General features: G+C 49.1%; 1 protein-coding gene and 1 non-coding gene across 3 annotated transcripts in view; both read right to left on the bottom strand.

Annotated features, from left to right (window-relative positions):
- Positions 1-26,991, bottom strand: part of Fhos (Formin homology 2 domain containing) — a 194,606-nt gene that overhangs the window by 80,140 nt on the left and 87,475 nt on the right. The gene's annotated exons all lie outside the window — the stretch shown is intronic.
- Positions 10,224-10,295, bottom strand: TRNAT-CGU (transfer RNA threonine (anticodon CGU)). The gene has a single exon. It is a non-coding gene; the product is annotated as a tRNA-Thr (tRNA).

Below are 26,991 nucleotides of genomic sequence, written 5' to 3' on the forward strand. Positions count from 1 at the left end.
ACGCAGAAACGCTTTTCTCAGATAACCACTTGGATGATTTTAATAAAATTTGTTGTATTTGAGCGAGAAAGTTAAATTCTAGTGACTATCGAAGCGTTTCTATTTAGCGCCTGAGTTTTGTAAATGGAATTTTCAAAAATTAGTAGGCTTGAAAAAAATAGAAGCACGAAGTTTACAAATTCGCACCTCTGTACCTAGAACAGACATCGCTTTTCTGTAAACTGCATCCATTAGAACATCCAAAGCAGACAAATGTGATATGTCAATTTCTATGTTACGTGAATTCGTTACATTATTTACAAGGGTTTTGCAAAACTTCCGCTCACAAATTAGTGGTCTATTTGAGAGCCACGCATAATATATCAATTTTGTCCGCTTTAGATGTTCTATTAGGTGCCATTTACAGAATTGTGATATGATTTTTCATTGCTGAGTTACAGAACTGCAAAGGTGATAGCTTCGTTTTTGAAAATTTGCGATTTTTGACAATTTTTTATTAAAATATTGACGACCTAAGTCATAAACTCGCAGCCAACAGTCAATAGATTTTAAGTTTTCTTTTTCAAATGGAAGAAGCCTCATCAAATTTGGTGCAGTGGGTGCCGAGAAAAACGATTTCTCCTTTGCCGTGTATTTAGATAGGAGGCCCGGAGCTAAAGTTCTCTCTTAAGATCAGACCAATATCATTCGACACTTTCCCTCCTAGTGGTCGTACATAGAATGCGAGAGGGCGAAACCATGACACGCTATCGCGCGTGTCGGCTGGGCACGAAAGCAGGTGAGCGCTGAGCAATCCAGAAACGACGCGCGCGTTTCGCTTTCACTTTCTTTTTGCGAGCAGTACAAGCCTGACCATTTCTAAGTCCAAGGACATCTAACAATAGTGAGAAAGTTCCAGCTATATAGGTGACGCGTGCTAAGGGTTGTATTGCGATATCGGGAGGCCCGCAGCTCTAATATCGGCTGAAGCGCACCCCCACTCTCTCCCCTCTTTCTGCTCTACAGCCTTTACCCCATTTCCACCCCTTAACGTGCTGAAGTGAGCTCAGTCGCACAAATGGATATTGCCGCCGCTCCGAGAGCACAAATCATGTACACGGGTAGAAAGTCATAAAGAGCCACAGGTTATTGAATTCTGCCTGAACTATCGCCCGAAATGGCACTTGGCTTCAAGAAATGTATTATTAGCTTACATGTTTCTCATGCAGGCAAAAAATGAACGCGCCGTCTACACCGCCGCTCACAATGCAAGCCTTTAACACACGACAACTAAGAACTCGCACCTCACCGCACGTGCATTTGGTTAAATGTGGACGCAGTATACGTTGCGCGCACAATCATTAATGCTCAGTCCTGCAATGCGCAAAGCCTCTGCATACAGGGCGCGGAGCTCTGCTGCGCAAAATCGCACAATTCCTTCCACAAATGTCTACAAGGTTCCAAGCTGCTAAAGCAAAAAAGAAAGAAAAAGGAACGTAGCAAACTAAAATATGACTGAATGCTCTTTCTTACTCGTGCAGAGGCATCCTGGGGCGAGTGCTGACGAAGGAGCTCGGTTAAGTAGAACTTCCATCACTCAATAGAGCACCACTAAGACATCCGCAATGTACGCGGCTTTGAAAAGCAACATTGTTGTTGAGTAGCACACGTGCCTCCAACAAAGCGCTTCCGAAACGTTGGTAACAAAGCGCATTTCCTTACATAACCATGACGGGGCTTCTCGCAGCAATTACTGACGTAGCACGTGAACGCCGCGTTGCAGACTGGACCCTGCCTAAGTGAAAACTGCGCAGTAGATCGAATGCCGCGCAAGGCCCTCAACCTCTTTCCCGTTGGGAATGATCAGATACGGCGGAAGAGCAAGAAGAAACTACTAGACAGTGGAGATACGAAATGTACAAAAAAAGAAAAGGAACAGCGTCACTCAGCGATGGTCATCGATAAGGGTGGCTCGCTCCGCGGGCAAATGCGGATAGAATCGGGCAGGGGCGCACAGCGAAAAGCGCGAAGAACGGCGCGCATGCCCCGTCATGTCTAGTCCCAGCACTGTAGCGTAATTGGCGCGGTTTTACGCATCACGGGCAGTTTGGCTGTAGTAATGAAATTATAGGTGGAAAGCTCTGGATTAATTTTTACGGCATAATTTTAGGCCACTAGCGTTGCATTGCATTCCACCATGTATGAAAGCGGAAGCCCCAGCGCAAACTTCGATCATGTTTCTCAGTGTCACATCTTACTCGGGAAAGTCATCGCAAATGGTTTCCCCCCCAGGGTTATATCAAGTGAACCTTTCTCTCTGGTATTTGTTGGCATCACGAACGGGAACGATACAATATAGAAGTATCAATGTGGTCGACGGTCACTTTATTGGGAAGATGCGCCCCTAAAGCGTGGCACGTCAACCGGGCATACCTGAAGGGCTATGCTAGGGTGATACATACTGCAAAAGTGTTTGCTAGCGCACGCACGCATGCTCTTGCGCAACGCCTGAGGCCAGGATTTTCTTTTTTCGAGAAACAGCGCCCTGGTGACTTGTCTCGCGTTGAAGCATGGCGTACGCGCAAAGCCAAGAACGACATTACAGCTGAGACGGCTCAAGCCTGCGTGATGACCACGACGCTGCGGGGCGGGAATAAGAGCCCGGCGAGGGGCGCATCCGGCGGGGTGCCCCGCTGGGGCCGAGCGGGTTGGCGCAACCGGTTGGCCGGGGCTCCCTGGTGCCATTGTCTCGCCTCCATAGCCCTACGGCAGGTAGTCTCATCGAACCGCGTTTACAGCTCCCAGCGAGGGCCAAGGGCAAGGCAGTCTGCGCGCGCATGGCAGAAACTGTTCTTTCGGGGCAATTTAAAGCGAGGGGGTCGCCCTTCCTAGGTGTCTTGGTTCCGCATAGGCAGAGCCCCCGCAGCACTTTTAGCACCACCGAGGTGCTTTAGGTGTGATCGGCGCCTGACGGGGCGCCGCGTCAGCGCACGTGCGTTCACACAATGGAGAACCGCGCTGATGGGCCTCGCAAATGACCGCGCCGTGAACCGTTCGCCTGAAAGCAAGTACGAAGAAACAAACACACACTCTTGCGGCATGTGCGCGTGAAGGCAAGCATCTGTAAGCAAGTGCAGTAAAGATGCTGTCAGAGATGAGCGTGCCAATGTCGCTTCCGCGGTCGAAGTTGGCTCGAGTCTCTTTTGTCCTGGGTTTTTTTCCTTAACGACCGTTCGCTTTTACGCTTGGCTGCCGTATCACAAATCTTTCGAGAAGAAACAAGACTCAAAAAAAGCCGAACACCGTCCATTATGGCGAGCAGCTGTCGCTGGGTGTTCTAGTCCGAAAAAATAAAGACCCAGACGTGCCCCTCATAAACAGTCGATAACGTCCGTCGCTGTGAGAAACAATGTTCAACTATTACCTTTTCTCAACAAAGATACACCCATGGCCATTTTTCTTCCACCAGCTGTTCGCTCGGCAACCGGGCGGCGTCATGCCACATTTTCTGCAGACTAGGTCGAGGCAAAGTGACGTCCGCGCAGGCCGGCCACAGCGCTGCGAGATCGGGGCCACGTGGCACATAACTCAGCCGGCCAAGCGATCCGGCCAGTCGCTCTGCGCGCCCGCAGCGCGGGGAACCGCGGCAGAAACGCGCCGCAACCTGTCCACCACGACGGCAGGCCGCGTGATGTAGTACGGCCCGTGCGCTATGCCGCGCCTCTGCGACCGGCTGCCACGGATATGCGGCGACGGGTGCCTCTGCGCAGCTGAGCGCCCACTGACGCACGCGGACGATGAGCCCCGACTTCCTTCTTTTGCAGCAGTCAGAAATGCTGCTCCATAACGTGGTCAGTGCTCGCCACCTGCGGGACGCTTGTCAGCACCAATATACAGGGTGTTTCACGTAACTTGCGCCAAGGATTTAAACAGAAGTGCTTAGACGCAGCTGAATGAAACCAACGGCATATGGTTTGCCGTGATGTGGCGCTCCTTAGAGTAGTTTTTACATTCCGCTTAATTAGTTGAATAAGATGAATTATGCAAAATTTTTAATATTCACCTTAGGATAAAGTACGTTTCGTTGCGCTGTAGAGGGGGTTGAGAAACGACCGATCCAATTTTTTGTGGCAACGTACATGCTGCGTGCGATCTTTTTCGGCGCTTAAAGAAGCCGAAATCTTGACAGCTATTGGGTGGTTAAGATTTTGCTGCCTTGTTCTCTCCTTTTGAATGGCGATAGTTATCAGCATCTCCTCGTGTGTGAAGGCCAGTTTTCTTATCGATTCGGTGCCCGCGCGATTAACTCGAGATGTGTTCAGTTGTCACCATCTATTGAAACGGTCACGCGCATCGCTGTTGCTTCGTAAGTTCAACCTTCTTTGTTTAGACTGAACCAGGAACCAGGAAAGGAATTCGGTTCGTAGTCAGCTGGTCTGTGTGCTCGAGGAACGAGTTGCGGCCGGAGAAAACGCCAGTTGCGCTTAACTTTCTTTTGCATCATTATTTCCTCGAGTGACGGCTCGCCGCGACGCTGCCATATCCTCGGAACCATATACCCGCGATATGGGTTAGATAAGGAGGAAAATAAAAGCATGCGAAACAGCGTCCATTATGAAACCCTATACAGTAACTATTAAACCCATAAGCAATATGAATATCACCCGTTACTTCGTCTCGTTATTCCCTAATTGCACAGCACTTTTCGTGAAAAGTTGGCAACTGGAAACAAGAGGCTCAAGGAGTTGAGAAATTAAGCGATCTACTAAGGGAGAAAGCCGAGGCAACAGCCAAAGAGGAAGGAAAAACGAAAATTAACAGATTTACCGTTGTTTGTGAAAATATTTATGGATCAACATCTTTTTATTTAAAAAGGAAGTAGAGAAAACACTGCCGGAAGTGGAGAATGATTCTGTGTGCTTTGAATGACGCTTCTGCAGTTATCAGTGGAGCCGCCTGACGCAGCCACTTCTCTGCTATGCTTATGTGGGTGTTTTTCTAACCTTCCGCGGTGGGCGCAGTACGTCTTCAACCGCAGCGTCCTGCGCTCTACGCGACTGTACGGGACTGGCGGCCACGCATCGTTACGCAATTTCCCAAATAACAATACGAGTCGGTTGTGGCACTTGGTAGATCAGTAAACGAGGGATCCAAAAGAACTGTAACTGTTTCGCAAATATGTATTTCTCTATCATTCTTCCTAAGCTAATTTCAAAAACGCTAATAGAAATCTTAATTTTACACTATCGCTTGTTTACTTTTACTTGGCAGTGTTCTTCCTGCGCTTCTTTCATGCGCGAGTCCATTTGAAGTGGTTCCTTGTTTGTCAAGTAAAGGAGAGGTCTATCACACAGGCGTACCTGTGAGATACACCTTATTTCATTTCTATTTTGCGGGTTTACGCGTCTTTATGGCCAACGGTGGGCATTATTGACATTTGCACTAGTAAAGGTAACCCCTTCACCCTCATTTGCATGTAAATATTACCCTGGATTACCCCCCCCCCCCCCCCTACGAAAAAAAATCCTGGATACGATCCTGTCTCCTTATGTGACCCCTTTCTTTATGGGTATCTTCCTACTTTTCTTGTGTAGAATTAAGGTAGCTGTGGAATCTCTGTAGATATTTTCCAAGATATTTATGCAAGCGGTCTGTACTCCTTGATTACGTACCCGCCGTGGTTGCTTAGTGGCTATGGTATTAGGCTGCTAAGCACGAGGCCGCGGGATCGAATCTCAGCCACGGCGGCCGCATTTTGATGGGTGCGAAGTGCGAAAACACCCATGTACTTAGATTTAGATGCACGTTAAAGAACCCCAGGTGGTCCAAATTACCGGAGGCTTCCACTACAGCGTGCCTTATAATGAGATCGTGGTATTGTCAGGTAAAACCCCATAATTTAATTCTTGTTTTCCTTGATTACGTAATGCCTCTATGACTGCTGGTATCTCTACTGAATCAAATGCCTTTTCGTAATCTATGAAAGCCATATAGAGAGGCTGATTGTATGCTGCGGATTTCTCGATTACCTGATTAATGACATGGATGTGATCCATTGTAGAGTATCCCTTCCTGAAACCAGCCTGTTCCCTTGGTCGACTAAAGTCCAGTGTTGCTCTTATTCTATTGCAAATTATATTGGTGAATATTTTATATAGTACTGGGAGTAAGCTAATGGGCCTATAATTTTTCAATTCTTTAACGTCTCCCTTTTTTGTCGATTAGTATAATGTTTGCATTCTTCCAGTTTTCTAGGACCCTTGAAGTCGATAGACACTCCGTATAGAGAGCGGCCAGTTTTTCAAGCATTACGTCTCCTCCATCTTTGATTAAATCGACCGTTATTCCATCTTCTCCTGCCACTTTTCCCCGTTTCATGTCTTGTAAGGCCCTTCTGACCTCATCGCTAGTTATAGGAGGAGGTTCTGCAACCTGTTCATTACTGCTTCGAATGGAGGCATCGTGGCTCATCTGGGTACTGTACAAGTCAGTACAGAATTCTTCCGCTGCTTTTACTACACCTTCAAGATTGCTGATTACATTGCCCTGCTTATTTTTCGGCGCAGACATCTTGGTTCGTCCTACCCTATTTTTTCCCAATATGAAGGCGGCTGTATCTGCATCCAAAGGAAAGAAATCTTTTATATACACAAATCAATTAGAAATTACCTCACGCTACTCACTAGATTCGCCTAACGTTTATTTACTTGCGATTTGTGCGCACGGCTGCTCCGGCGCCACAACGGCTGTCTCTTGCGCTTGCGGAATTTCAGCCCAAAAACGGCCAGCTCTTGCCGCTACTGCAGCCGGCAATCTGCTAAATTCAGGAAAATATTCTATGCGCAATGTTTCACTACATACGTGCTTCCGTTGCAGTTGAGAACTTGCTAAATCTACGAAGGTGTCCTGCAACAATGCTTAAAAAATCCATTTGATTGTCCCTGCCTTCTCTCTTAACCGGCAGAAGAACTCTATATACATACCGAGTGTCACTGACACACACTACGAAATGCTTCCTTATCTGTGATGTGATAAGCTGAAAGAAGCGAGCCAGAGGAAAGCAAAAACTAAAGGAAGAGCAGAGGATTCGAGAGAGAGAGAGAGAAAGAGAGAGAAGGCGGAAGCTGCTCGCGACACGAAGAGCTTCCAACGAAAGCACAGCACCGCCGAAGATAAATACCGAGCCACTACTCACCCGCTACCCAACCCAACAAGTCCTGCTCCTTGCGCATACACTGTAGCTGTTGAACAGGACTGGCAACTCCAAACGCGGACCGAATTCGGCCCATTGAAATAAAGCATCGTACATGCGGGATACGTTTTCTTGTTTTCCATTTAATCTTCCTTCTCCGAAACACAAGATCGGTCGGCGAGACTCCCGCAACGTTAGTGATCAACCTACAAACTAAGAAAACCCACTGAAGTGCGGAAGGCCGCTATGGTGGGCGGACAGCGCGTCTCTAGGTATGCGTTATTGAGTTTGTCGTGGAGCTTCCTCTAGCGATACGACAAATTCCGCTGAAACAGTCGGGTTTAGCCTGGCAGTTTAAACCAGCAAGATGCTGCAGCGCAGCAGGACTTTTTCCTTTTTTTTTTCTTCTATGACAGCATATCGCATGGTCATAAAAAAACTGAAGCACAATTAAAAACAGAAATATACACGGCAAAATTCTTCCATTCTTAAGAAAGAAAACGAAGGAAAGAAAAAGAAGAGAAAGAAGAAGACGCAAGAGAAGTGGGGTTGAAGCGGTGTAGCCACTGCGGAGCAGAGCGTGTCCTGAGGGCCGGCGTCGAAGTCTTTTGTGTACACAGCCGGAAAGTCGTACGCTCTGCCGCGACGGGTGCACCTGTCGGGACGCCACCAAACCACACGACCAGCAACGCCGCCGCCGCGTCCCCGCGCTGCGATTCTTGGAGCCGGTCAACCCCTTCGCCTGCTCTCGTGTCGATCGTTAAAAAAGAAGCGCTGCGAGCGGCGGCGCCAGGGGGCTACTATGTTCCGCACTATACGATATTGGGTGCCATGCCGTCTGGCGATGGCCGCAGGCTTTTTCTTGCCGGCGGTGCGTCCCGCACGACGCTCCTAGTAGGCTCGAGAGCAAAGTCAACCACCTAAGTGGCACGGCTCCATTTGCACGAGTAGAGTCACGAGCAGTGTGCAGCGCCGAGCCAGGAATGCGCGGCGGTGCTATCGCTGAACGCTGCCGAGCCACTTTGACCGAAACGCATTCCGAAGCTGCTCGTTGGGGAACAAATGCGGAGGCCGCCGGTGCAGTGCAAATATCCCAGGAGAAGAGACGAGCGCCTCCAACGACCAGTTTGCTAGCCATGCGACGAACCGGGGAATCGAAGAGGGAACGCGAATTCACGCGTAGACGGCAAAAAAGAGGCAACGGGGCTCGCCTAGAAGGCGACTGCGCCGCGCAGCAGAGGCGCTGCCGCGACCCCCATTCGTGCGGCGGTCTCGGACGAGGGGCGCTCTTTGTTTCCGCCTACCGCCAGCCGGGCACGAAGGGAGGGCCCGCGGAACCAGACGCCATTACGGGGTAATGACGCCGATGCCAGTCGTTTAGACAGCGCGCTAAACAAGCCGAGGCCGCTGAGGGCAGACCGCTTAGGTGGACCGTTTCCTGCCTCCTCCCGCTGCCCCAAGGTGCGCTTCGCACGAACTGGCCCAGTTACATAACCCTTGCCTCGCCCCCAGCGCGGCGCAGCCAGAAAGAGCGGCAAGAGGCCGCGCATTCCCTGTCCGCGCGCGACGCCACTAGTACGTTATAGTAGCAGCCCGAGGCACGATTACGGAGCCAGAGTGGCGATGGCCACGAGCCGTGCAAAGTGACCGCTTTATTACTCTGCCATTACACCGCGAGCTAAGCACTCTCATCAGACTGCTCGCTTCTGGTCGCCTCAGGATCGCCCCGTTATGGCCGACTCCTGGCGATCACAAGTGATTCGAATCGGCTGTAGCCTGTGGCCGATGTCGACAGGGCGCCTACGAGCTTCAGTCTACTGCCTGCCAAGAAACATCCGAGACGTCCTACTGCTAAAGGGCTTAAATGCTCACCCTGTTCTGAGGTCTGGGTCACGCAGCGTTTCTCTCTCCTGACCTTGGGTGAGAACGGGTTCAGAAAATGCGACCCCTCAGTTCGCCGTCGATGGGCGTCGCCACCTGGAATACCCTGGGCGGCTAGTGCTAAGTTTAGGAGTTATTTTACACCAAGGTCTAGCATATTTCGCCGTCTTTAGCTGGCATGCCCCATACGCCCATGTGTATCACCTATATAGTGCGGGCGGTCAGTTACTATGGCTTTCTGCTGCTGCACACGAGGTCGAGAGTTGGATTGCCGGCGGACGCATTCCGAAGGAGGCGGAATGCGCAAACGTCATGGGCCGTGCACTGGGTGAAGAGTAAATCCGGAACTTTCAACTAAAGCGTGTCTCATAGCTCCTGAGTTGGACTTGAATCTCAACAGTCATCGTACCTTGCCTCAGGTAGCATAGTTAATATTTGCTGTTCACAGCACAGGGCTCAGCTTACGCATTCTGTTTAAAACATTTTTAAAACGTAGTGCAGTGCACACAATGTTGACCGCTGGCTACGAACGACCAGGATGAAGCGGGAATGAGCGTGCAGCTTATAAATGCAATAAACGCTAACCAGCGCGCACCAAAATGTTTCTGGAATCACAAGGAAGCAGAGGCACGGATGCGCTCGTGTGGTAACTTAACGTGCGTAACGGACAGTGCACAACAGTGTCACAATAACGCCACACAGTGAGCACAGGAGATAGCACTTGAACGTTTACAACGGCGCCAATTAAGACGTGCTTATTCACTATAACACGAATTATTCAGAATCGTGGGCGACAAAAATGGTTTGTGAGACGGCGAAGAAGTGGCATTTCGAAATAAAAAAAGAATGATAACCACTTGAGAATGTTATGTTCGGTTACTTGGCGAATATTCAGTAAACACGACGCACGGACAGGACGAGCGCACAAACTGCCTACATGCGCCGTACATGTTCCTTTGCGCAGTGAATTATGTTACTGATTGATAACTGTAATGATAAATGAGCTAAGCGTATATATATATATATATATATATATATATCTATATATATATACTGTAAGAAGCCAACAAACAATGACACCAAGAACAACATAGGGGAAATTACTTCTACTTACTAACCGAATTAAAGAAACGAGAAATTAGCGAAAATTAAATTGGAGGAAAAAACAACTTGCCGCAGGTGTGGAACGATCCCACGTCTTCGCATTACGCGTGCGATGCTCTACCAATTGAGCTACCGCGGCGCCGTTTTCCCATCCACTTTATTGGGTATTTAGGTTTTACTGCAAGAACCCTAGGTGTGTTAAGCAGCGCCGCCACTCACAAACCTTGGTGGCGGATGTGGAACATCCTTTCTGCCGCAAGCGTCACGAGTACGTGATCGCTGTGGGTGAAATCAACTGGTCAATAAACCCACATATGCTACCTGAAAGCATCAGTGTTGCCGCATTCGAGACCCTCGTTTTAGTATCGCACAAGTAATGCGAAGACGTGGGATCGTTCCCTACCTGCGGCAAGTTGTTTTTTGATTCACTTTCATTTCCACTAATTTATAATTTCTTTAATTCAATTAGTAAGTAGAAGTCATTTCCGCTATGTTGTTTGTTGGCTTCTTACGATGTGATTTGTGATTAATAAAAATCGGGCCCCTCGCTTAACCCCCTTTCTTCTCGTTCATTATATATATATATATATATATATATATATATATATATATATATATATATATATATATATATATATATATATATATATATATATATATATATATATATATGTATAGAGAGAGAGAGAGAGAGAGAGAGAGAGACCACGCACTTATACAAGCGGCTACGAGTGGGGTGTCGGCTGGCGAATGCCAGTCTGATCTGAGATAAGCCTGAGCGTAAAAGACGAGAGGTAAAACAGGGGGCGTGCGAACAGCCCGCGGACAGACAACTCAGCCAAGCGTCGTGCAATCCGTGTCGCCGTCTGGTCGACGATTGAAGGCTCCCCGCACCGTCGGCTGCGTCGATTCATGCCGCTTTCTATTTGACGTCTGGTGGTCGCCTGAGAAACTTAAAACTTCCAAACCCGTGCGTCCCTCACGCGCAGCTGCGTCGCCCCTTCGCAGGATCGAGTGTCAGCGGCGGCAGTGCGGGCTCACGTAGCCAACGGGTACACCGTGATCGCTTGCTCTCGTTCCGACAGCCACCAGCAGCAGTGTGCAGCTGCGTCTGCAAATCTTTTCCCGTCCCACGGGTCCATCAAATATAAAACGGTCCAGTGAAGAGGGCGTGTTTTTTTTTTTTTTCGTCTACAACACGCCATCGTCTGTTCATTACAAATCCTTACTTTTACCTACGCAAAAGCCCCAACGCATATGCCCGGCAGTAAGAGCGCAGAAATGTCCAGCACACGTGAGCTGTTCCCTTGCCGAGACCGACAAAGTTCCTCGACAAGGCACGACACCTGCCGCTAACGCTTGATCAGTGCCTTTATTTGAGAACGGGGCCGTGTGCAGTCACCCAGTGTCCCCTCATGGCAGCCCACACTGGAGGACGATGACGGGTTTGACTTCTGCAGACAGCTCAATCACAATATCTGTATACACTAGACCATTTACCTCGTCTTTCGTTAGCAAGAAGGGTTTTAAGACGCCGCCCGACGACGAACAGATCTTTGCCGATACGAACCTGCTTGTCGTTAAAACTAGAACTTTGTGGCAATGGGAGAGAAATATTTGCAGACGTAACTATTGCATCATATATCGTATATGCACCGATTAAAATATGCTTAGCGTCGTCATGACTCCCTCGAAACTGTTACAAGACATTTCTGGAGAGTAGTTCGGCCAAGTGACACATAATATACGAATGTTTAAATTGTAGCAAAACAGTGTTTAGCGTCAAAAGGCGCACGCAGGCGGCAATGTGGTACAGTTGTCAAGGTACGTGCATCTTGTTCAAACGTTGTCTTAGAGAGCATGCAACCCAACCGAGAACGTGACTGCCAGTAACAAACAAGAACAAGAGCACCGCGCTTTCAGTTCCGCGTCTCGCAACATTGGCATATGAAAAAGGCAGCGTCTATTCTCCCGGCAGACGGGAGAATAACTTCCCGGAACCCTCACCGGCAGTCGCTTCTCAACGACTAGCTCACGATTCCATGAAAGCAGCTGCCGCATTTCCGAGGCTGCTTTCCCATCCCCTCAGTAATGGAATGCTTTTGTGCGGACTGATGTATAGCAACCCGTGCAAATGGAGCCGGTGAACGTGTAAAAAAATCATGCCGTAAATGCTAATAAGCTGGTTTCAGTGCCACAATTGGCCCGTTGTTGCTTTGTTATTGTTGTTGTTATTTGTTGCCATTGTTCACTAATATACCCGCATATCTACATTTTAATTTGCTCTAGAAAAAGTGATTTCCGTGTTACCGATGCCTGACCGTAAAATCTGTGCCGCACCATTAACAGCATTTCTGTATCTGAGCTAAAAAATATACAAAAATATATCCATACCGGCGTCTATGTACATAAACTTCGGAGAGAGAAAATGTAGGCTACAAATGGACAGTTGCCTTTAATTATCACGTCAGCAACTTTGTTGAGTGGGCACATCAAGCATGTTAAACGCACCATGACGAAATCATAAGCCCAGCTGCGAATAAAAAGAAGTTTGTCAACGTTTTGTGACAGTCCTATTACCGGACGCGTGAGCATTCTTAACGCGTCATCGGCCCTTGTGCAACGCTCACGCACAAGCAGGCGCTGCAGAAACTTGATTTCTCATCCGGGGGCTCAAAGTGCAGCGCATATACGTATGTGGATGGCTTTCGTGCTTTGAGACTCACCGGCACCGTCATCTGTCGGAATATTGTAGCTGAATGTGTCGTTACGAAAATGTCGGTGTAGACACTTGCCTTATTTTGCTGATGCGACCTCAACATATTCATTGCATGCAAAGCACACACAAGAAACGCCGGCAGTATATTTATTTACCTCACGTCGATAGCCACAGCTAGGACGTTCGCAGAAGAGATTGTCACGCTGGCCGTATTACATAATAGCTGCTCGCTTTGTCTAACCTTGCTGTAAACAAAGAAAAGAGAGAATAGAAATACCAAGGCGCCTTCATGTTCATCTGAGGCCGAATTCACAACGCTTTTCGTTCGTAAGCGCTGTTTTTCATTGGCTGATCGCCTCCGCTAACAATATGTCCTACGTCACTATTGGCTGGCACGAACGCTTTTAGCGTAAGAACGTTTTGTTAATACGGGGCCCCAGATTTCATTTTGTCTTATTTTGACCTCATTTCGACGCCAAGTCCAAACTAAAGCTACAGCTCGCATGTAAGGGACGCTGCAGTCGAGTGCTCCAGATTAAATTTGACCACTTGTGCTTCTGTGTAGGGCGCGCAGAAATCAAAGTACGCGGGCTTTTTGCGTTCCGCCGCCATCCGTAGCTTGACTTTGACAGCACGGCTCATGGAGCGCTGCATACAGCCTGCAAATCCCGACAAACCTCCAATGCGCCTTTACCCGCATTCTTACTTCATGACACTCAGAGTGAGCTCAGGTAGTATCATATTCGCACAGTGCGCGTGGCCCCGTAATCGCGACAAAACATTAAAAAAGATACGAATAGGCGCACGAGCGCTCCTTTGGGCGCTGCGTCAATAACCACGTGTCTTGCCCGTTTTCCATCTTGAACGAGACCCATCGACAGGCAGCACTTCATTCTCCCAGGCCCTTACTTGCCTTTTTCAGCAATGATTCAGCAGCGCAAAAAAAATCTAAGCGCGCGCTTATACTATAGCTGCGCCTAAGTATTTACGTCTGCCTCGGTCATGTACCAGGCAGAGGTCAGAGGTCATGTACCTCTGCTCGTAAAAAGTAAAATCGTTAGCAGCTGGGCAACGGTGCAGTCGTTTTAGCGGCAGGCTGCCATGTCGGCAATTCGAAAATAGCGGATAAATTATTTTTGCTCCTTCTTTTTTCTTTTCCTTAGCAAGGCGCTGTCGGGCGAGGGAGAACCCAAAAGCAGTAACGGATACCAGGCAAAAGCTCAAAATACCATATCGAGGCATTAACATACGCTAACGCAATTAACAGCAAAAACTGTCGGTGAAGACACCTCCCAGACACAGCCTCGCTCTCTTGCGTAACCGTGCTGGATGTGCACTTGATGGAGTTGTGGAGGAGGCCCCAAAGAAGACGATAATTGATCCACACTTACTATTGGCTTTTCTGTGAACAGTGTCTGGAACGGAATCGACGTAGAAGGCTGCGTGCGCAAATTTGCATACGGTCAACAAACGTTACAGCGCGATCATAACATAACACCACGCACTGGCGCTCTGAATGAGTTCCGAATGAGCGTCACGTACACGCGTTTGCGTAATCGTATGTAGTAAGAGTGCTTCCACCTAACTAACATCGAAACATGCAGGTATTGGTGCACCGCATATCATCGAACACAAGCATATATTTCTTTTCGCGTGTATTTTCTTTCTCTCGTTAGTTTACAGGAATTCCAGCAAACTAGGCTTTGGCACAATTGTGTAACTGCAATCAGTTATAGTTAATCTAAATTTGCTCATACAATCGTGCAATCAATGTGCATCTAATGTGCGTGTACTCTCCGTCGTGTATTCGCATCAACGTAAAGTTTCTCAAAGATTCGCAAGATTCCAATTCCATACCTCGTATTTTTCAGAACAAAGGAACATGCGCACTAGGCGGAAATGAAAAACTATGCTTCGGGTCGATGAAATGAACAATGAACATTTTCGCTACACTTGGTGGTCACATTTCTGCAACGTTCCGAATGCGGTCAGGCAACATTTCTCTCATCCACAAACGCTGGTCACCGATTTCAAGCGCGCCCCTATAGTGCTGCAGTAACCATTCATTGCAGCGCCGGAGCCATTTGTCAACGATCACGTTATTTGAAGCACTGCGCAGATAATTTCCAGATGGAATTATTTGGTTGCAACAGAGGCGTATAAACACTTCTCTTTAGATATCTCACCCCTCGGTTCTTTTTTTTTTTTTCTTTTCCTGGTGGACGAGGGTGACTGGCTGTTTCACAGTGGCTGAACCCCAACTCGGTAGGGGACTTCAACCATTTACCTAGTTAGCCCCATCCCGCCCCTGTTACACACCGCTGACCTGTGTGTGTCCCTATGTGTCTTCTTTTGTCCCGTCTTTTAATCGCGCTACCGTACTCCCCTTGGGTTGCAAGTCCTGAGCACTTCCAGAGCGCATTTCTTTGGGTGCATCCACCACGGCGCTTCTTCGGGCGGCTGAACCCACAGTCGGATCCGCCGTGCGTACCTGGGGGCTTGCGGCCAGTTGCAAGCAACTATGGTGGAAAGCCCGGTGGCGCACACGGCCGGCCTTGGAACAGCGGCAGAGCCTCGCAACAGCCGCCCGGCGTTAATCTCTCTGTTTCTCTGGGTATGCGGGGCGACCGGTCAAGCGAAATTGATCGGCAGCAGATGACCGCGCCTGGGCCATCTCCGCGCGATTGCGTCGTCCCGCGATAATGGCGCGCAAGCGGCCGGTTCCCCCCGCGCAGGAGGGACGGCCGCTGGACATGCACGTCCAGACGGCCAACGCTCCAACTCCATCTCAGTCGAAACAAAGCCGGGAACAACGCCTACGTCTGGGGCTATGGCGGCGGCGGGTTGTCGAACCAGTTTGGGCCGCACGCGCTCCGCGGGCTCAGCTGCGCGCACGCCTCGGCGGCGCGGGGCATACTGCGCGCGCCGTCCGGAAATGTCGCCGCACCACAATGATCCACTTTCGGCCGCGCCCCATCAGGAGGGCCGGCCCGACCGTTTTCCGTTCGCCGCGCGGCACGCCAAGCCGCAGGAGCGTGCCTACGAACGGAAAGCAGCCACTGGGCGGAGAAAGGACGAATTTCCGTAAAGAGGACCATCCGCCAGATGTTCAACCGCCGAGACCGTTCAGTGAAGTGGCCAACACGTCTAGTTCATTGCTGATAGAAGTTCGATTCCTGGCCAGGCGATCGCACCTAGACGAAAGCCGAGTCCTAAAGCGCAAGTGCACAGAAGGTTCGGTGCATGCGATGGTATAAGTAGGGTGGCTTTATTGCGCATTACAATATCCTGCATGACGGCATGCCTTGTAGCCCACATGGTGCTGATTTCATACCGAGCAACATGCTACGTTCATAATTTCACCACTGAAACAAACGTATGGAACACAAATAAGAATAGGATGCAAGCCAGCTGCTGGCCACCTTTTTCCTTCAGCCTTCAAAGAAGTGATCCAGGCAAGGAAGGAATGGAACATTCATTTACACCCGCTGGCAAACCCTGCCTTTACAAAGGGGTATCGCCAACTACCGAGAAATGCTACGAGTAAAAAATCAGGAATCTCTTACTCCCATCAGGAATCTATTCACAATTGCATGGTCCCCCTGCAGCATGCTCAAGAGAAGTGGGAGCGTTTAAACAGAAGGTGTAATTGGAAGCTTTAGGCAACGTGCTTGCGTGCTGTGGGACTACCTTGGTGTCCAAAAACCGCATCCGCCCCCTCATGCCACCACGAGCTGTGAACAATCATAATTGCGCAAGACAGCCCTTGAAACCCGCATAAACTTCAGCGATGACAGTTTTTGTATATAACAAAAGATATGGGCCTCGGCCGCACAAGAGTACGTGGCGATCACAACTACGCGGTCGTAACGAGGAACGGGAAGGTTGGTGGATACAAACACTGGATCTATACCCTTGAAAAGGATTACGAAAAATCGATGCAGCTGAACGCGAAGTTTTAATCTGCCAGGTGCTTATATAGCATTCGGCAAATAAATGCATGCAAATGGGGACTGCGTGGCTAACTGCTGAACGCGCAGAACACGGGGAATACTAACAAACGCAGTCAGACCGAACAGGGCACGAGCTAACTCACAGCGCACCTCCAACTCACCACATGACCAAGCGCCTTCCAGAACAATTTGCTATCCATTACCATCCACTAATTAAATCGAGGTCAATGAGAGATTCGAGAAGGAGGCAGGGCCGCTAGCTCCTAAACATGTGGGACACCTATAGTTCAGGAGCACTGTCTCCGGTTCCCTGCGCTTTAATTTCATCACAGAGAGCCTACCGTTCCGCATCAAATACACAACATTCAAACAACGACGAGCGCTACGAAAAGCTTGCGCTATGGCAGCTATACAAGAGACTAATGCCAGTGAAAGCTCGAAGCAACCACTGCGGTAGCTTAGTATAGCTACGGCAATGCGGTGCTCAAAATGAGGTCGTAGGTTCGATCCCGGTTGCAGCGGCCGCAATTCGATGCAGGCGCACAACTCGCGTATAATGAAATTTCAAAACTCGGGAAGATATCCTTACCTCGTTACCTAAACGTAAAATTTTACTCGTTCCGCGAAGCGAAATTAGACTCAAGAAATGAAATGAACCCCCTCCCCCCCATAGCAGGCATTCCGGTTTACGCTTGCACGGCGTGCAAGTGCCAGACACAATGCTCGAGAGCGTGTGGCGAACGCACGGGAAATTGCCGGCGCTCGTTCCCGGAGGCTGCACCGGAGTGCGGAGCACCAGCGCACGAGGTTCTCGTGCCGACATGCCGTGTTCCGCGGGATCAGTCGCACGGCGGCTTCGCGCGCTCGGTGCGTGGCCGCACTCGCTCGTGAAGCGGGCGGCGGCGCTGCACAGCGGGCCACGACCTCGCTTTGAAATGCAAACGAGCGCCACACGCAGAGGAGCGCGGTGCGCGACCTCGACAATCGCGGGACAAGACGGCGGCCGGACACCACGTTGCACGTGCAAGCGCGCACATGCGCGCGCAAGGACCCTCGTCATGTTTATGCAACGGGCACGGCGACTGCCGTGACAGCAGCCGAACCGACGACAGCGCCGGTGTGGCGCACGGACGACGCCGTCTGCCGCAGACTGCAGCGTTCCGGGATAGGGACGAGTGTGGGCACGCCTTTCGGGGCGCGAAGGGCACGGGTACCTCGCGGCCACACGAACGTAATCGCACCGGCACGCCTTGGAGCTGAAAATGAAAGCGCTACTCGACACTAGGTTTTCGCGTGCGTACACGAGTGAGGGCTAAAAACAATAAAAGTGTATTTACAGTATATATACTGCAAGAGCCAGATTTGGCTGTTCTGCTCGCGTCTAAAAAGGTATGCACTCGTCTTACTTTCTCTTTCCTTCTTTTTGTTTTCTTCCTCTAATTTTTTTTTTTCTTGAAGCATCTACCGCAGACGGTAGATGCAGAAACGTTACGCGTGTTAAGTGCAATACTATCTCTGGCTCTAGTTGCTCCGTCTCATATAGAAAAAAGTCTGAGCAACATCACAAACCTTGATGTACTAACAAAATCCGCGAAAATAAGGACAAACGCGTCAACAGACGTAATGCATGTGTCCTCGCACAACAGAGGCAGATTCGCCAGTGAAACTTGAAGAGAAAACAGGATATACGCACATAGAGAAAGAACGAGACGCAGCAAAAGCAGGAACGAAAATAAAAGCTAGAAATGCAGGCCGGACAATCTTCGCAGCCGCGGGCAGAGGCGATCACTCATGCAAGACGTCCAGCCGAGTTTCACTTGCGCACTCGCTCCATCTCTTTCGGCGTTCGTTTTTTTTTTTTTTTTATCCTTCCTTTCGAATTCGATCCCCGCGCAGGATGCCAAGTTTGGTCCCTTCACTTGAGCGCCCGCTCTACCTTCCTTTCCTCAGGGGTCATCGCTGGTCACTGCTCGTTCCGGACGATTCTTGTTCTCGCGTCCCCTTGCGCCAGTTCCTATCCGCGGCTCACGCGTCCCCCTGCGGTGGCTGAACACCATTCGAGAACGCCGGCGGCGCATCAACCGCAACTAACTCGCCGCAGCGTCCTAGCAATCACACGAGCCTCGTCCGCATATCTAAGCGTTAAATGATTAATAGCGAAGCACCGGCACCGAAAGAGCACGCGAAGTCCATGCGCAGGGTGGGTTTGTGAAATTTCTCACCTGGTATCCTGAGGTGTCGGCAGGCGCGCATCAGGCGTTGCTCCTATGGCGAATGTGTACGAGTCTAGCGTGCTCTGCTGACTCCTCAAGAATGGAGCCACGATTACGGCTCAAAACGTAAAAAGCCTCATCGTATTATTTTCTCTCTTTCGCAGTCAGGACTACCGCGTTGCAAAGCTTGCTTAAGAATACGCCGTGCGCTGCTCGCTCCTACATATACGAAGGGCTCAAGCAAGCTTTCGCTAGAATGACCATCAGAAAAAGTAGTCTATCAAAACAGCTAGGTGACAAAGCGGCATAAAAACGAATACATTCAGGTTTTTAAAAAAAAAAATGTCTGTTCGTTTATTTCTTCCTTTTTTTCTTTCTTTCCTCGCACGCACGTGTCACTCACACAAATACGTAAATGCCACGACATACACTTTCATACTAAGATGCTTATGAATATCTATGATCCACTGCTGTCATCACCGGAGCGTGTCAGCTTACGGTCACCGGCCTTGGTCGGACTGAAAAGGAGTGTCGGTGAGCGTAGTACGCCAACGGACATATAAGTAGCACACTCCAGTGACGAAAGCGATAGCCTACATGTTCGTGATGGATTCCTCGTAAAACAACACAAAAAGAAAGCGAAAAAGAAAGAGGGGGAGGGAGGAACGGAAGAGACAAAAGAAAGAAATGAAAAGGGGTCTGCAAGCAATATGTGGGACACGAGAAGCCGTGAAAAACGTTCTGAGGGTGTCCAGGGAAAAATCTGAATGGCGTGAGCAGTAACATCGTTCATAAAAGTGAAAAGAGGTGTTCACTCAAGGAGCGCATTAGGCGGATGTCTGCAGGTCCATAAGCCCCGGTGGCGCCTCTTACATGTCCGAGGCCACAGCGGGTCACCGCGACTACGCACTGGCCCGCGCCCAACCACTCCGCAGCAGCAACGAGGCAGCCCTCCCGGGGAAGCCTGGGTCCAAGGTCGGCCCAAGGCCCTCGTGCGCCGGACTCTCGCGCTCATGCGCACGCGCCACAAGTAGGCCTACACCAGCACCGCTGGGCAAACAAAGACGGGAAGCGGCCGGCCATTTGGTTTCACTCACCCGCTCGGTGTGGCTCGACGCACGGCGTTGCGGGCAGCGGGTGAAATTGGTCGCACGGGACACGCGCGCGCAACCCGGGCATGCCCGACGGAAGGCCCCTCGTTGTGCGTATGCGCACGTGCCGAGCTGACGTAATCCACGCCGAAGAATAGCGTCGGTTATACGGACAGAACGACAGCCACGGGGGAAGCAGAGATTCCGTCGCGTGCTTTCGACCGAGTAATCCGGCCCTGGAGCAGCGCGGCCGCCTGATCATTCCCAGAGCACGCAAACGGCACGGATATATCACACGACCGTTGCACAACGAGCGCGAGCGGTGCGCAGCACAGAAGCGCGATTGACGCAGGAAATCAAACGGACTTTAAGAAAAACACACCGGCAAGACCTGTCAAGCGCTTCATGCGACCATAGTGGCGGTCAGACGGGCCACGCGGGCCGCTTGAAGCGCCGCAGCTTCATCGCAGGCAAGTCAGCACAACACTGCGTGAGCTTGTCCAGTAAGGCAAAGAAAGCAAGCGGAGGCTGGCTTTGTTCATTTTCTTTCTCTGCAAGGAATGGCGCAACACAAACGTCAGTGCAAATAAGTGCAAAAGCACTGTAAGTAAATGAGGAGAATGGTGTTATACGGGGTGATCATTTTTAAGTATTGCGAAATTTTAAAAAATCGCCTGTGGCAGATAGCATAACTCTTGTCCCTGACCTTGATTAGCCGAAGACGTGGACATTACTAGCACGAAAAATCGGAACACATTGTTAAATAATAAACAAACATTCAATAATTAACTTCTCAATTAATTACTTTGCGGCACATATTGCAATTTAAGAATTGTAGCCGCTGAACTTGCAAGACGTACCCATGTGAAATTAATTTCCAGGATGACAAAAGTTTCGAGATATTTCCCAAATTATGGAACGAAATACATGGGCGTTCCAGTTACTTTTGTTGCATAAAAGAAAGTTTTGTTAAAAAAGTAAGTGGAACAATGGTACTTTTTTAGGGCAAGTTTGATGACGTGTATCTCCAAACTGGCGTCATTCTGAATATTCATTACAAGTGGATACGTCTCGTACCCTTGTTCAATAGGTGATCGAATCACAGGATGTCACCCTAAGAGCTGGTCATTGCATAAGGTTTCAGTGGATTCCGGGACTTACATGGAAATGAGCTCGCCGACGCGGAGGCAAAGATGGCCCACATTAATACCACACCAGTGTCCATCCAATTTTCACAACCAGACACTAATGCCCTAGTGTACAGACTTGTGTGCGATAATACCGCAGTATATTGGGCCTCGCCAGGCCATCGTCATCGCCGCCTTCACGAACTCGACCCAGAGATGAAAATCCGAATACCGCTCACCATGAAAAGGTGTAATGCAAGCTTGCTGTACAGATTACGATTAGGTGTGGCACTGCATCTCATTGGCAGGGCGGATAGTCCGAATTGTGAGGAATGCGGTATCTCTGAGACGACAGAACACCTCTCGTGCATCTGCCCGAGATTTGATGTACAGAGGAAATCGCTGACAGACATCTTGTCAAAGCTCGTCGTTGCACCATTTTCTGGAAAGGTTCTATTGGGACCTTCACCTGATCCTCGTCATCAGCCTGATAGTCTGAAGGCTCTCAACAAATGTTTGTATGAGAGCGGATTGGACAAGAGACTTTGAAGAGTCTTGGAGCGTGCAAGACTTTTACCACCATCTTCATCCTCATAATCAAGGTCTTCTCTGTTCTTTCTTCCCACATCCTTTCCCCTTCCCCCACGCCGAGTAGCAGCAGGTCAGAACACTGATTCAGGCCAACCTCTCAGCTTTTCTCTCATTATAAATACCTCTCTCTATACATATAGCCTCGCAAAGGTATGCACACAAGCATTCGCAGCGATAGCCAGCGCAACAGTGGAGTACCACTGCTTGTGACTCCTTTTCTTTATATTCCTCAGCTTCACACCATACAAATACGAACAAACAATAACAAAGACTTCGTGATGAGAGACCGTGTTAAAACGGTAGATGTAGAGCCTAGTACACTGTAAAATAATTTACACCATTAAAATCGAAAAACGGTGTAAAGGTGTCTATAACTCACACCCTTAGGGTGTCAATTATATAAATCACACCCTAAAGGTGACCGTTATAGACACTTTTACACCCGTTTTCCCCTTTAAGGGTGTAAGGGTGTAAATTATTTTACAGTGTATAGTTAATGGCACGGCGCACCGTGCCAATGTTTCGTGTTCTTCCTATTTACGTCGTCTTCGTCGTCTGACAGAAATGATGTGTACACACGTGGGGGACCGGCAAGGCTTCGACACGGAAACAACCTGCAAGAACCTCATCTCGCCGCTGACGTATACATTTGCAGAAAGGTGCTCGGTTCGACAATGGTTAGATTTGAAGAGGCGCTGCCCCCAATTTTGCCAAAAGACCTAACCTTTCGTGGCGACAGCTGCCTCAGATTAAAGGCGGATGTACTTATGGCTTGTTTACTTCCTCCTTCGCCTTTTGTGTTTGTGCTTCTGCCTTTGCCTTCCGCCGCTTTGACTTGAAATAATGTCTAAACGTAAAGAAAGGCACAACAGATTTGCGCATATATGAGCAGCGTCGCACTACTCTGGTGCCATATATGCTACAACGGCGACTGGGAGGCTGTTACAGGCTGTAACTATCAATTTTCGTAGCTTTCTCGCTGTTCGTACTAACGCCGCTTGTCAAACGCGGCAGCTCCGAAGCGCGCTACATCCCACCTGGCAGCACAACAATGCATGCATCTTTGTAACACAAATAATATTGATGGCGAGGATAGAGTTAAACCGGGGCGCAAAAGGCTGAGCGCCATCCATTCCACGTCGACCCACACGGTTCAGCATTATATCTCTCTATCAATGAGAAATTTTAATGAGAAATTTTAGGAGGAGCCGAAGCACCTCCCTCCTAAATATCCAATGTCCTCGCGTGAACAAATTGTCAATTGAGTTTGTGTACGAAACCCATCTTGCGCTTCGTTCCATCTATTAACATTTTACGTTTTGCGTCGAATTGAGGACGCTCTAACAAATAATGGCCGATGTCCCCAAGTGCTTGACAATGCACACTCGGACGATAACGCGCCAAGTCTTGTCTGGCACCGCGACGATGGAGAGAGAGAGAGAGCAAATGATAAAGGAAAGGTAGGGAGGTTAACAAGGACTGAGCCCGGTTGGCTACCCTACACTGGGGAAAGGGAAAAGGGGACGGAAAGATTAAAAGAAGAAGAGAACGTCTACTGGGGATATTGTTCGGTCACTCAGTCCGGATCACAGACGCTGACTCAATCCAGTAGCTTTCAAATATCGCAGCAGCGCTTTTGTGGCCTTTTGTAGCTGCGATATGCGAGGCCATGGTCCCAAGATTTTGTTCATGGTCAACGGTGTTCTATCTAGCCGATTGAGAGCTGTGCAGAGGTCATTTCTTTCGTTTTTAAAAGATGGGCAGTAGCACACTAGATGTTCTATAGTTTCCTCGACACCGCAGGCATTGCAGTCGGCGCTATCAGCCATTCCAATCAAAAACGTATATGCATTGGTGAATGCGACGCCCAAGAGCTGGAGTTCGCGTTGGCCCTGTGCGCATGCAATAAAGCAGAGCGGCTTCGATTCTGCCAAGTCCTAGTCACACAAGGTTGGTGCGGCGGAGACCACATCGAATGGAAGTAGCCTTGAGATAGCCTGCTTCATCACTCTTTCTTTACGTCCTGAGGAGCCTTCTTCGTTGGACTCGAGAAACTGCAACACTTTGCGCTCAAGGCTGTCAGCGGCCTTGTTACCTGCTACGCCGATATATAAAGGTAGCACCTAGAAAACGATAGTAAAACCAATGTTTACTAATGCTTTAACAGCGTGCAACGTACGCTGAATACTTTTGCCTAGGGGCAACCCACGTTGTAATAGCGCAACCTTGCCGTCTGAAAAGAGAACTGCAGGATGAGGTTCGTAGAACTTCGGATTCCGCAAGGCTGCTTCAATAACGACAGTTTCACATGCCGTAGAGGCGAAGAACAACGCGCATAAAGATGAGCATCGGAAGCACATCCATTCCACAAGCTAATCACTTACTTCTTGGCTTCGTACTCGGCTCCAGGACTGGACTTGCGAAGCGCTGTGGACGCCATCGTTTCGTATACTTTTCATCATGTACACGATATATGTGTTTTCAATAAAGGGGTGTTATATCGATATTCCGAGCGCCCAGCTGAGCGCTCATTTAAAGAGCGTGCAGTGTTTTAGCGCTGACATCGAACCGAAGCAGTCGTTTCGCAGGTGTAACGTATACGACCGGCTACTACTTACCGCTCGGCGTCTATGATAATCAATCAATCAATCAATCAATCAATCAATCAATCAATCAATCAATCAATCAATCAATCAATCAATCAATCATTATCAGTAATAGAAGTAGTAGTAGTAGTAGTAGTAGTAGTAGTAAATCTGATGTTATTATAGTGACCAGGAACACCTACGGAGCCTTCGTATTGGTGCACTTGAAAAGTACAAAAGGTAGAGAAAAGACAAATGTGGTAGACAAACCATTGTGAGATAGAAAAACAAATAGGGAAACAGAAAACGAGGAGGCGGGCGTGAAAGGGAGTTAAACGTACCACATGATTATCTACATTGGCACAGAACGCAGAAAATGAACTCTGAAATAGCGGGTGTTTGAGCGACCACTTTGATTTTTTCTTTAAGTTGCCTGTGGCAGATAGCACAGTTCTAGTCCCTGAGTGGCGTCTTCATGAGACGTTTTCACTCGGCGGTAGATCGCTGGAGGCCGGCATACACGAGGCTCGTCCGAAAATTTCGTGCAGTATACGTTTAGAAAGATATGTATTTCCCAAACTTTCAAATAAATCAATGTGGTCATCTTCAAAATGATCCCCATTAGACACTGGTTCCACCCATTCTTCCAGTGCTGGAAGCACCTCATATGTAAGGCGCATCAAAAAAAAAAGAAAGAAAGAAAGAAAGGAAGAAAGAAAGAAAGAAAGAAAGAAAGAAAGAAAGAAATTAAAAGATCACAGCGGGCTAAATTCGGCCAGTAAGGAGGCTATTCCGGCACACTAGTGGAACTGCGTACAAAATATTCACGCATGCACTATATAAATGCAGAGTGTGCAGACCCATGATCCTGATGCAGAATCCCGCGTCCCTCTTTCGGCAAATTTAGTCGAAAAGTGTTCGCAAGAGCTGTACATAAAATGCCAAGCCAAAAATTTTTGACGAAACCTTTGCTCTTTCTGAAATTTTGTTTTTCGGCTTTCTTTCCGAAAAAAAGAAGGAGTGTTTATTGTAATGTGTTATTGTCATTACAGTTTCATTGTAATCTATTTCGATATACCCCCTGTTACGAATTAATTTTATCGCATGCGCCGACTTCCTTCGGCGCGCCCGGGCCGGGCTGGGCTAGAGCCTCAAACTACGGGCAGGCCCGTGCAGCGCTCTACCGCACGACAAGCATCATTAAGCAAGGGTGTGACGCTTCAAACTTGTACAAGTCCTAGATGGATAAGAGTCCGCTTCCCTCATGTTTCCTAATATATCACCGCAGGAGCGAAGCCCTCCGGCTACCCTGTCCACCTACCACAGCGACTTGAGAGAGCGCGCTGCACGGCGCAGGTGGCGCGCGCCTAATGAGCGGGGGTCGAAGAATCCGCGACGCCACCGCCTCGGGAGCCGGTGACCTCCAGCACGCCCGCGGTAAGCGGGGACCTGCGCCCACGCGATGACCGCGAAAAGGTGCCGTCTTCCGCCCTGCACGGCGTCATCAGCCACCGTAGCGGCTGCGGAAGCGCTGCCCATGCGCGAGGATACGGCTCGAAAACAATAGGCGGGTCACAAAGCCTTCTGAGGGTCCAACCAGATACGATATAATAGAAGGGATGATGCAGCTACACACAGGCGTGCGCAGGAGTACCCGCCAGGGGCCGGGCATAACTTTCCGACAATGCAGCGAACCCCCCCCCCGTCGCCCCCACCGCGATCCACCTATACCCCCGTTTTCTGAGCCTTCACGGGCTCCTTTTAGCCCTATACTAGAAAGCTCCAGATACACCCATTTACGAATGTTTCCCTTTCATCCCAACTACAGGATTAGTAAACTATGACACTCATAACAATGTTCCTGACTGCTTCTTTTTTATTTTTTGTTACGTGAGGCAAGACGCAAAGATGCATCTCTCTCTCTCTCGAAACCCTTCCTTTTTCGCACGCCTATAAGCTGCAACAAGTCGGACTGCTGATGAGCAACCTTCAAAAATACAGAAAAGAAAAACATTTGCCCTGAATATTTCCTTTGGTTTGTTTAGGGTTCAGTGTTACTCATTTGAAGAATGTCACCTATACGTCTGTGGTGCGGAAAAAGAGCACCATGCAGGCTGCAACTCATCGTACGTATATTCATTTATTTAAAGGCGACACGTAAGTTTCGAATCTAGAAAAATTAATGTTCACCGACTGTGCTGCCGGTCACAAGCACCACGGTAGCAACACGTTCCAGACTTAAGCCCGCGTGGTGCAGTAAAACGGGCATGGAAACAACGCCCGGTGTTTTGTTTTGAGTGAATATACCCTGGAGTTGGCCCATTCGGTTGGCGGATGAAGCGACGAGAGCAACCGCAGATTAAAAAGAAATAAAAAACAAAGAAGGAAAAACAAAGGGAAAGAAAGAGAGAGAGAGAAAAGGGGGAAAGGGAGGAAGGTTAGCCAGTGTAAAACGAAGGAAAAGACGTGAGCATAAGCTTTTGGGGCATGCATTTCATTTCAAAGGAAAAGTCAAGCGCGAGGAGCGAGCGGCACACGTAGCCGAGCGCAGATCGG

Source organism: Dermacentor andersoni, chromosome 1, assembly GCF_023375885.2.
Source record: "Dermacentor andersoni chromosome 1, qqDerAnde1_hic_scaffold, whole genome shotgun sequence".
NCBI lineage: Eukaryota > Metazoa > Arthropoda > Arachnida > Ixodida > Ixodidae > Dermacentor > Dermacentor andersoni.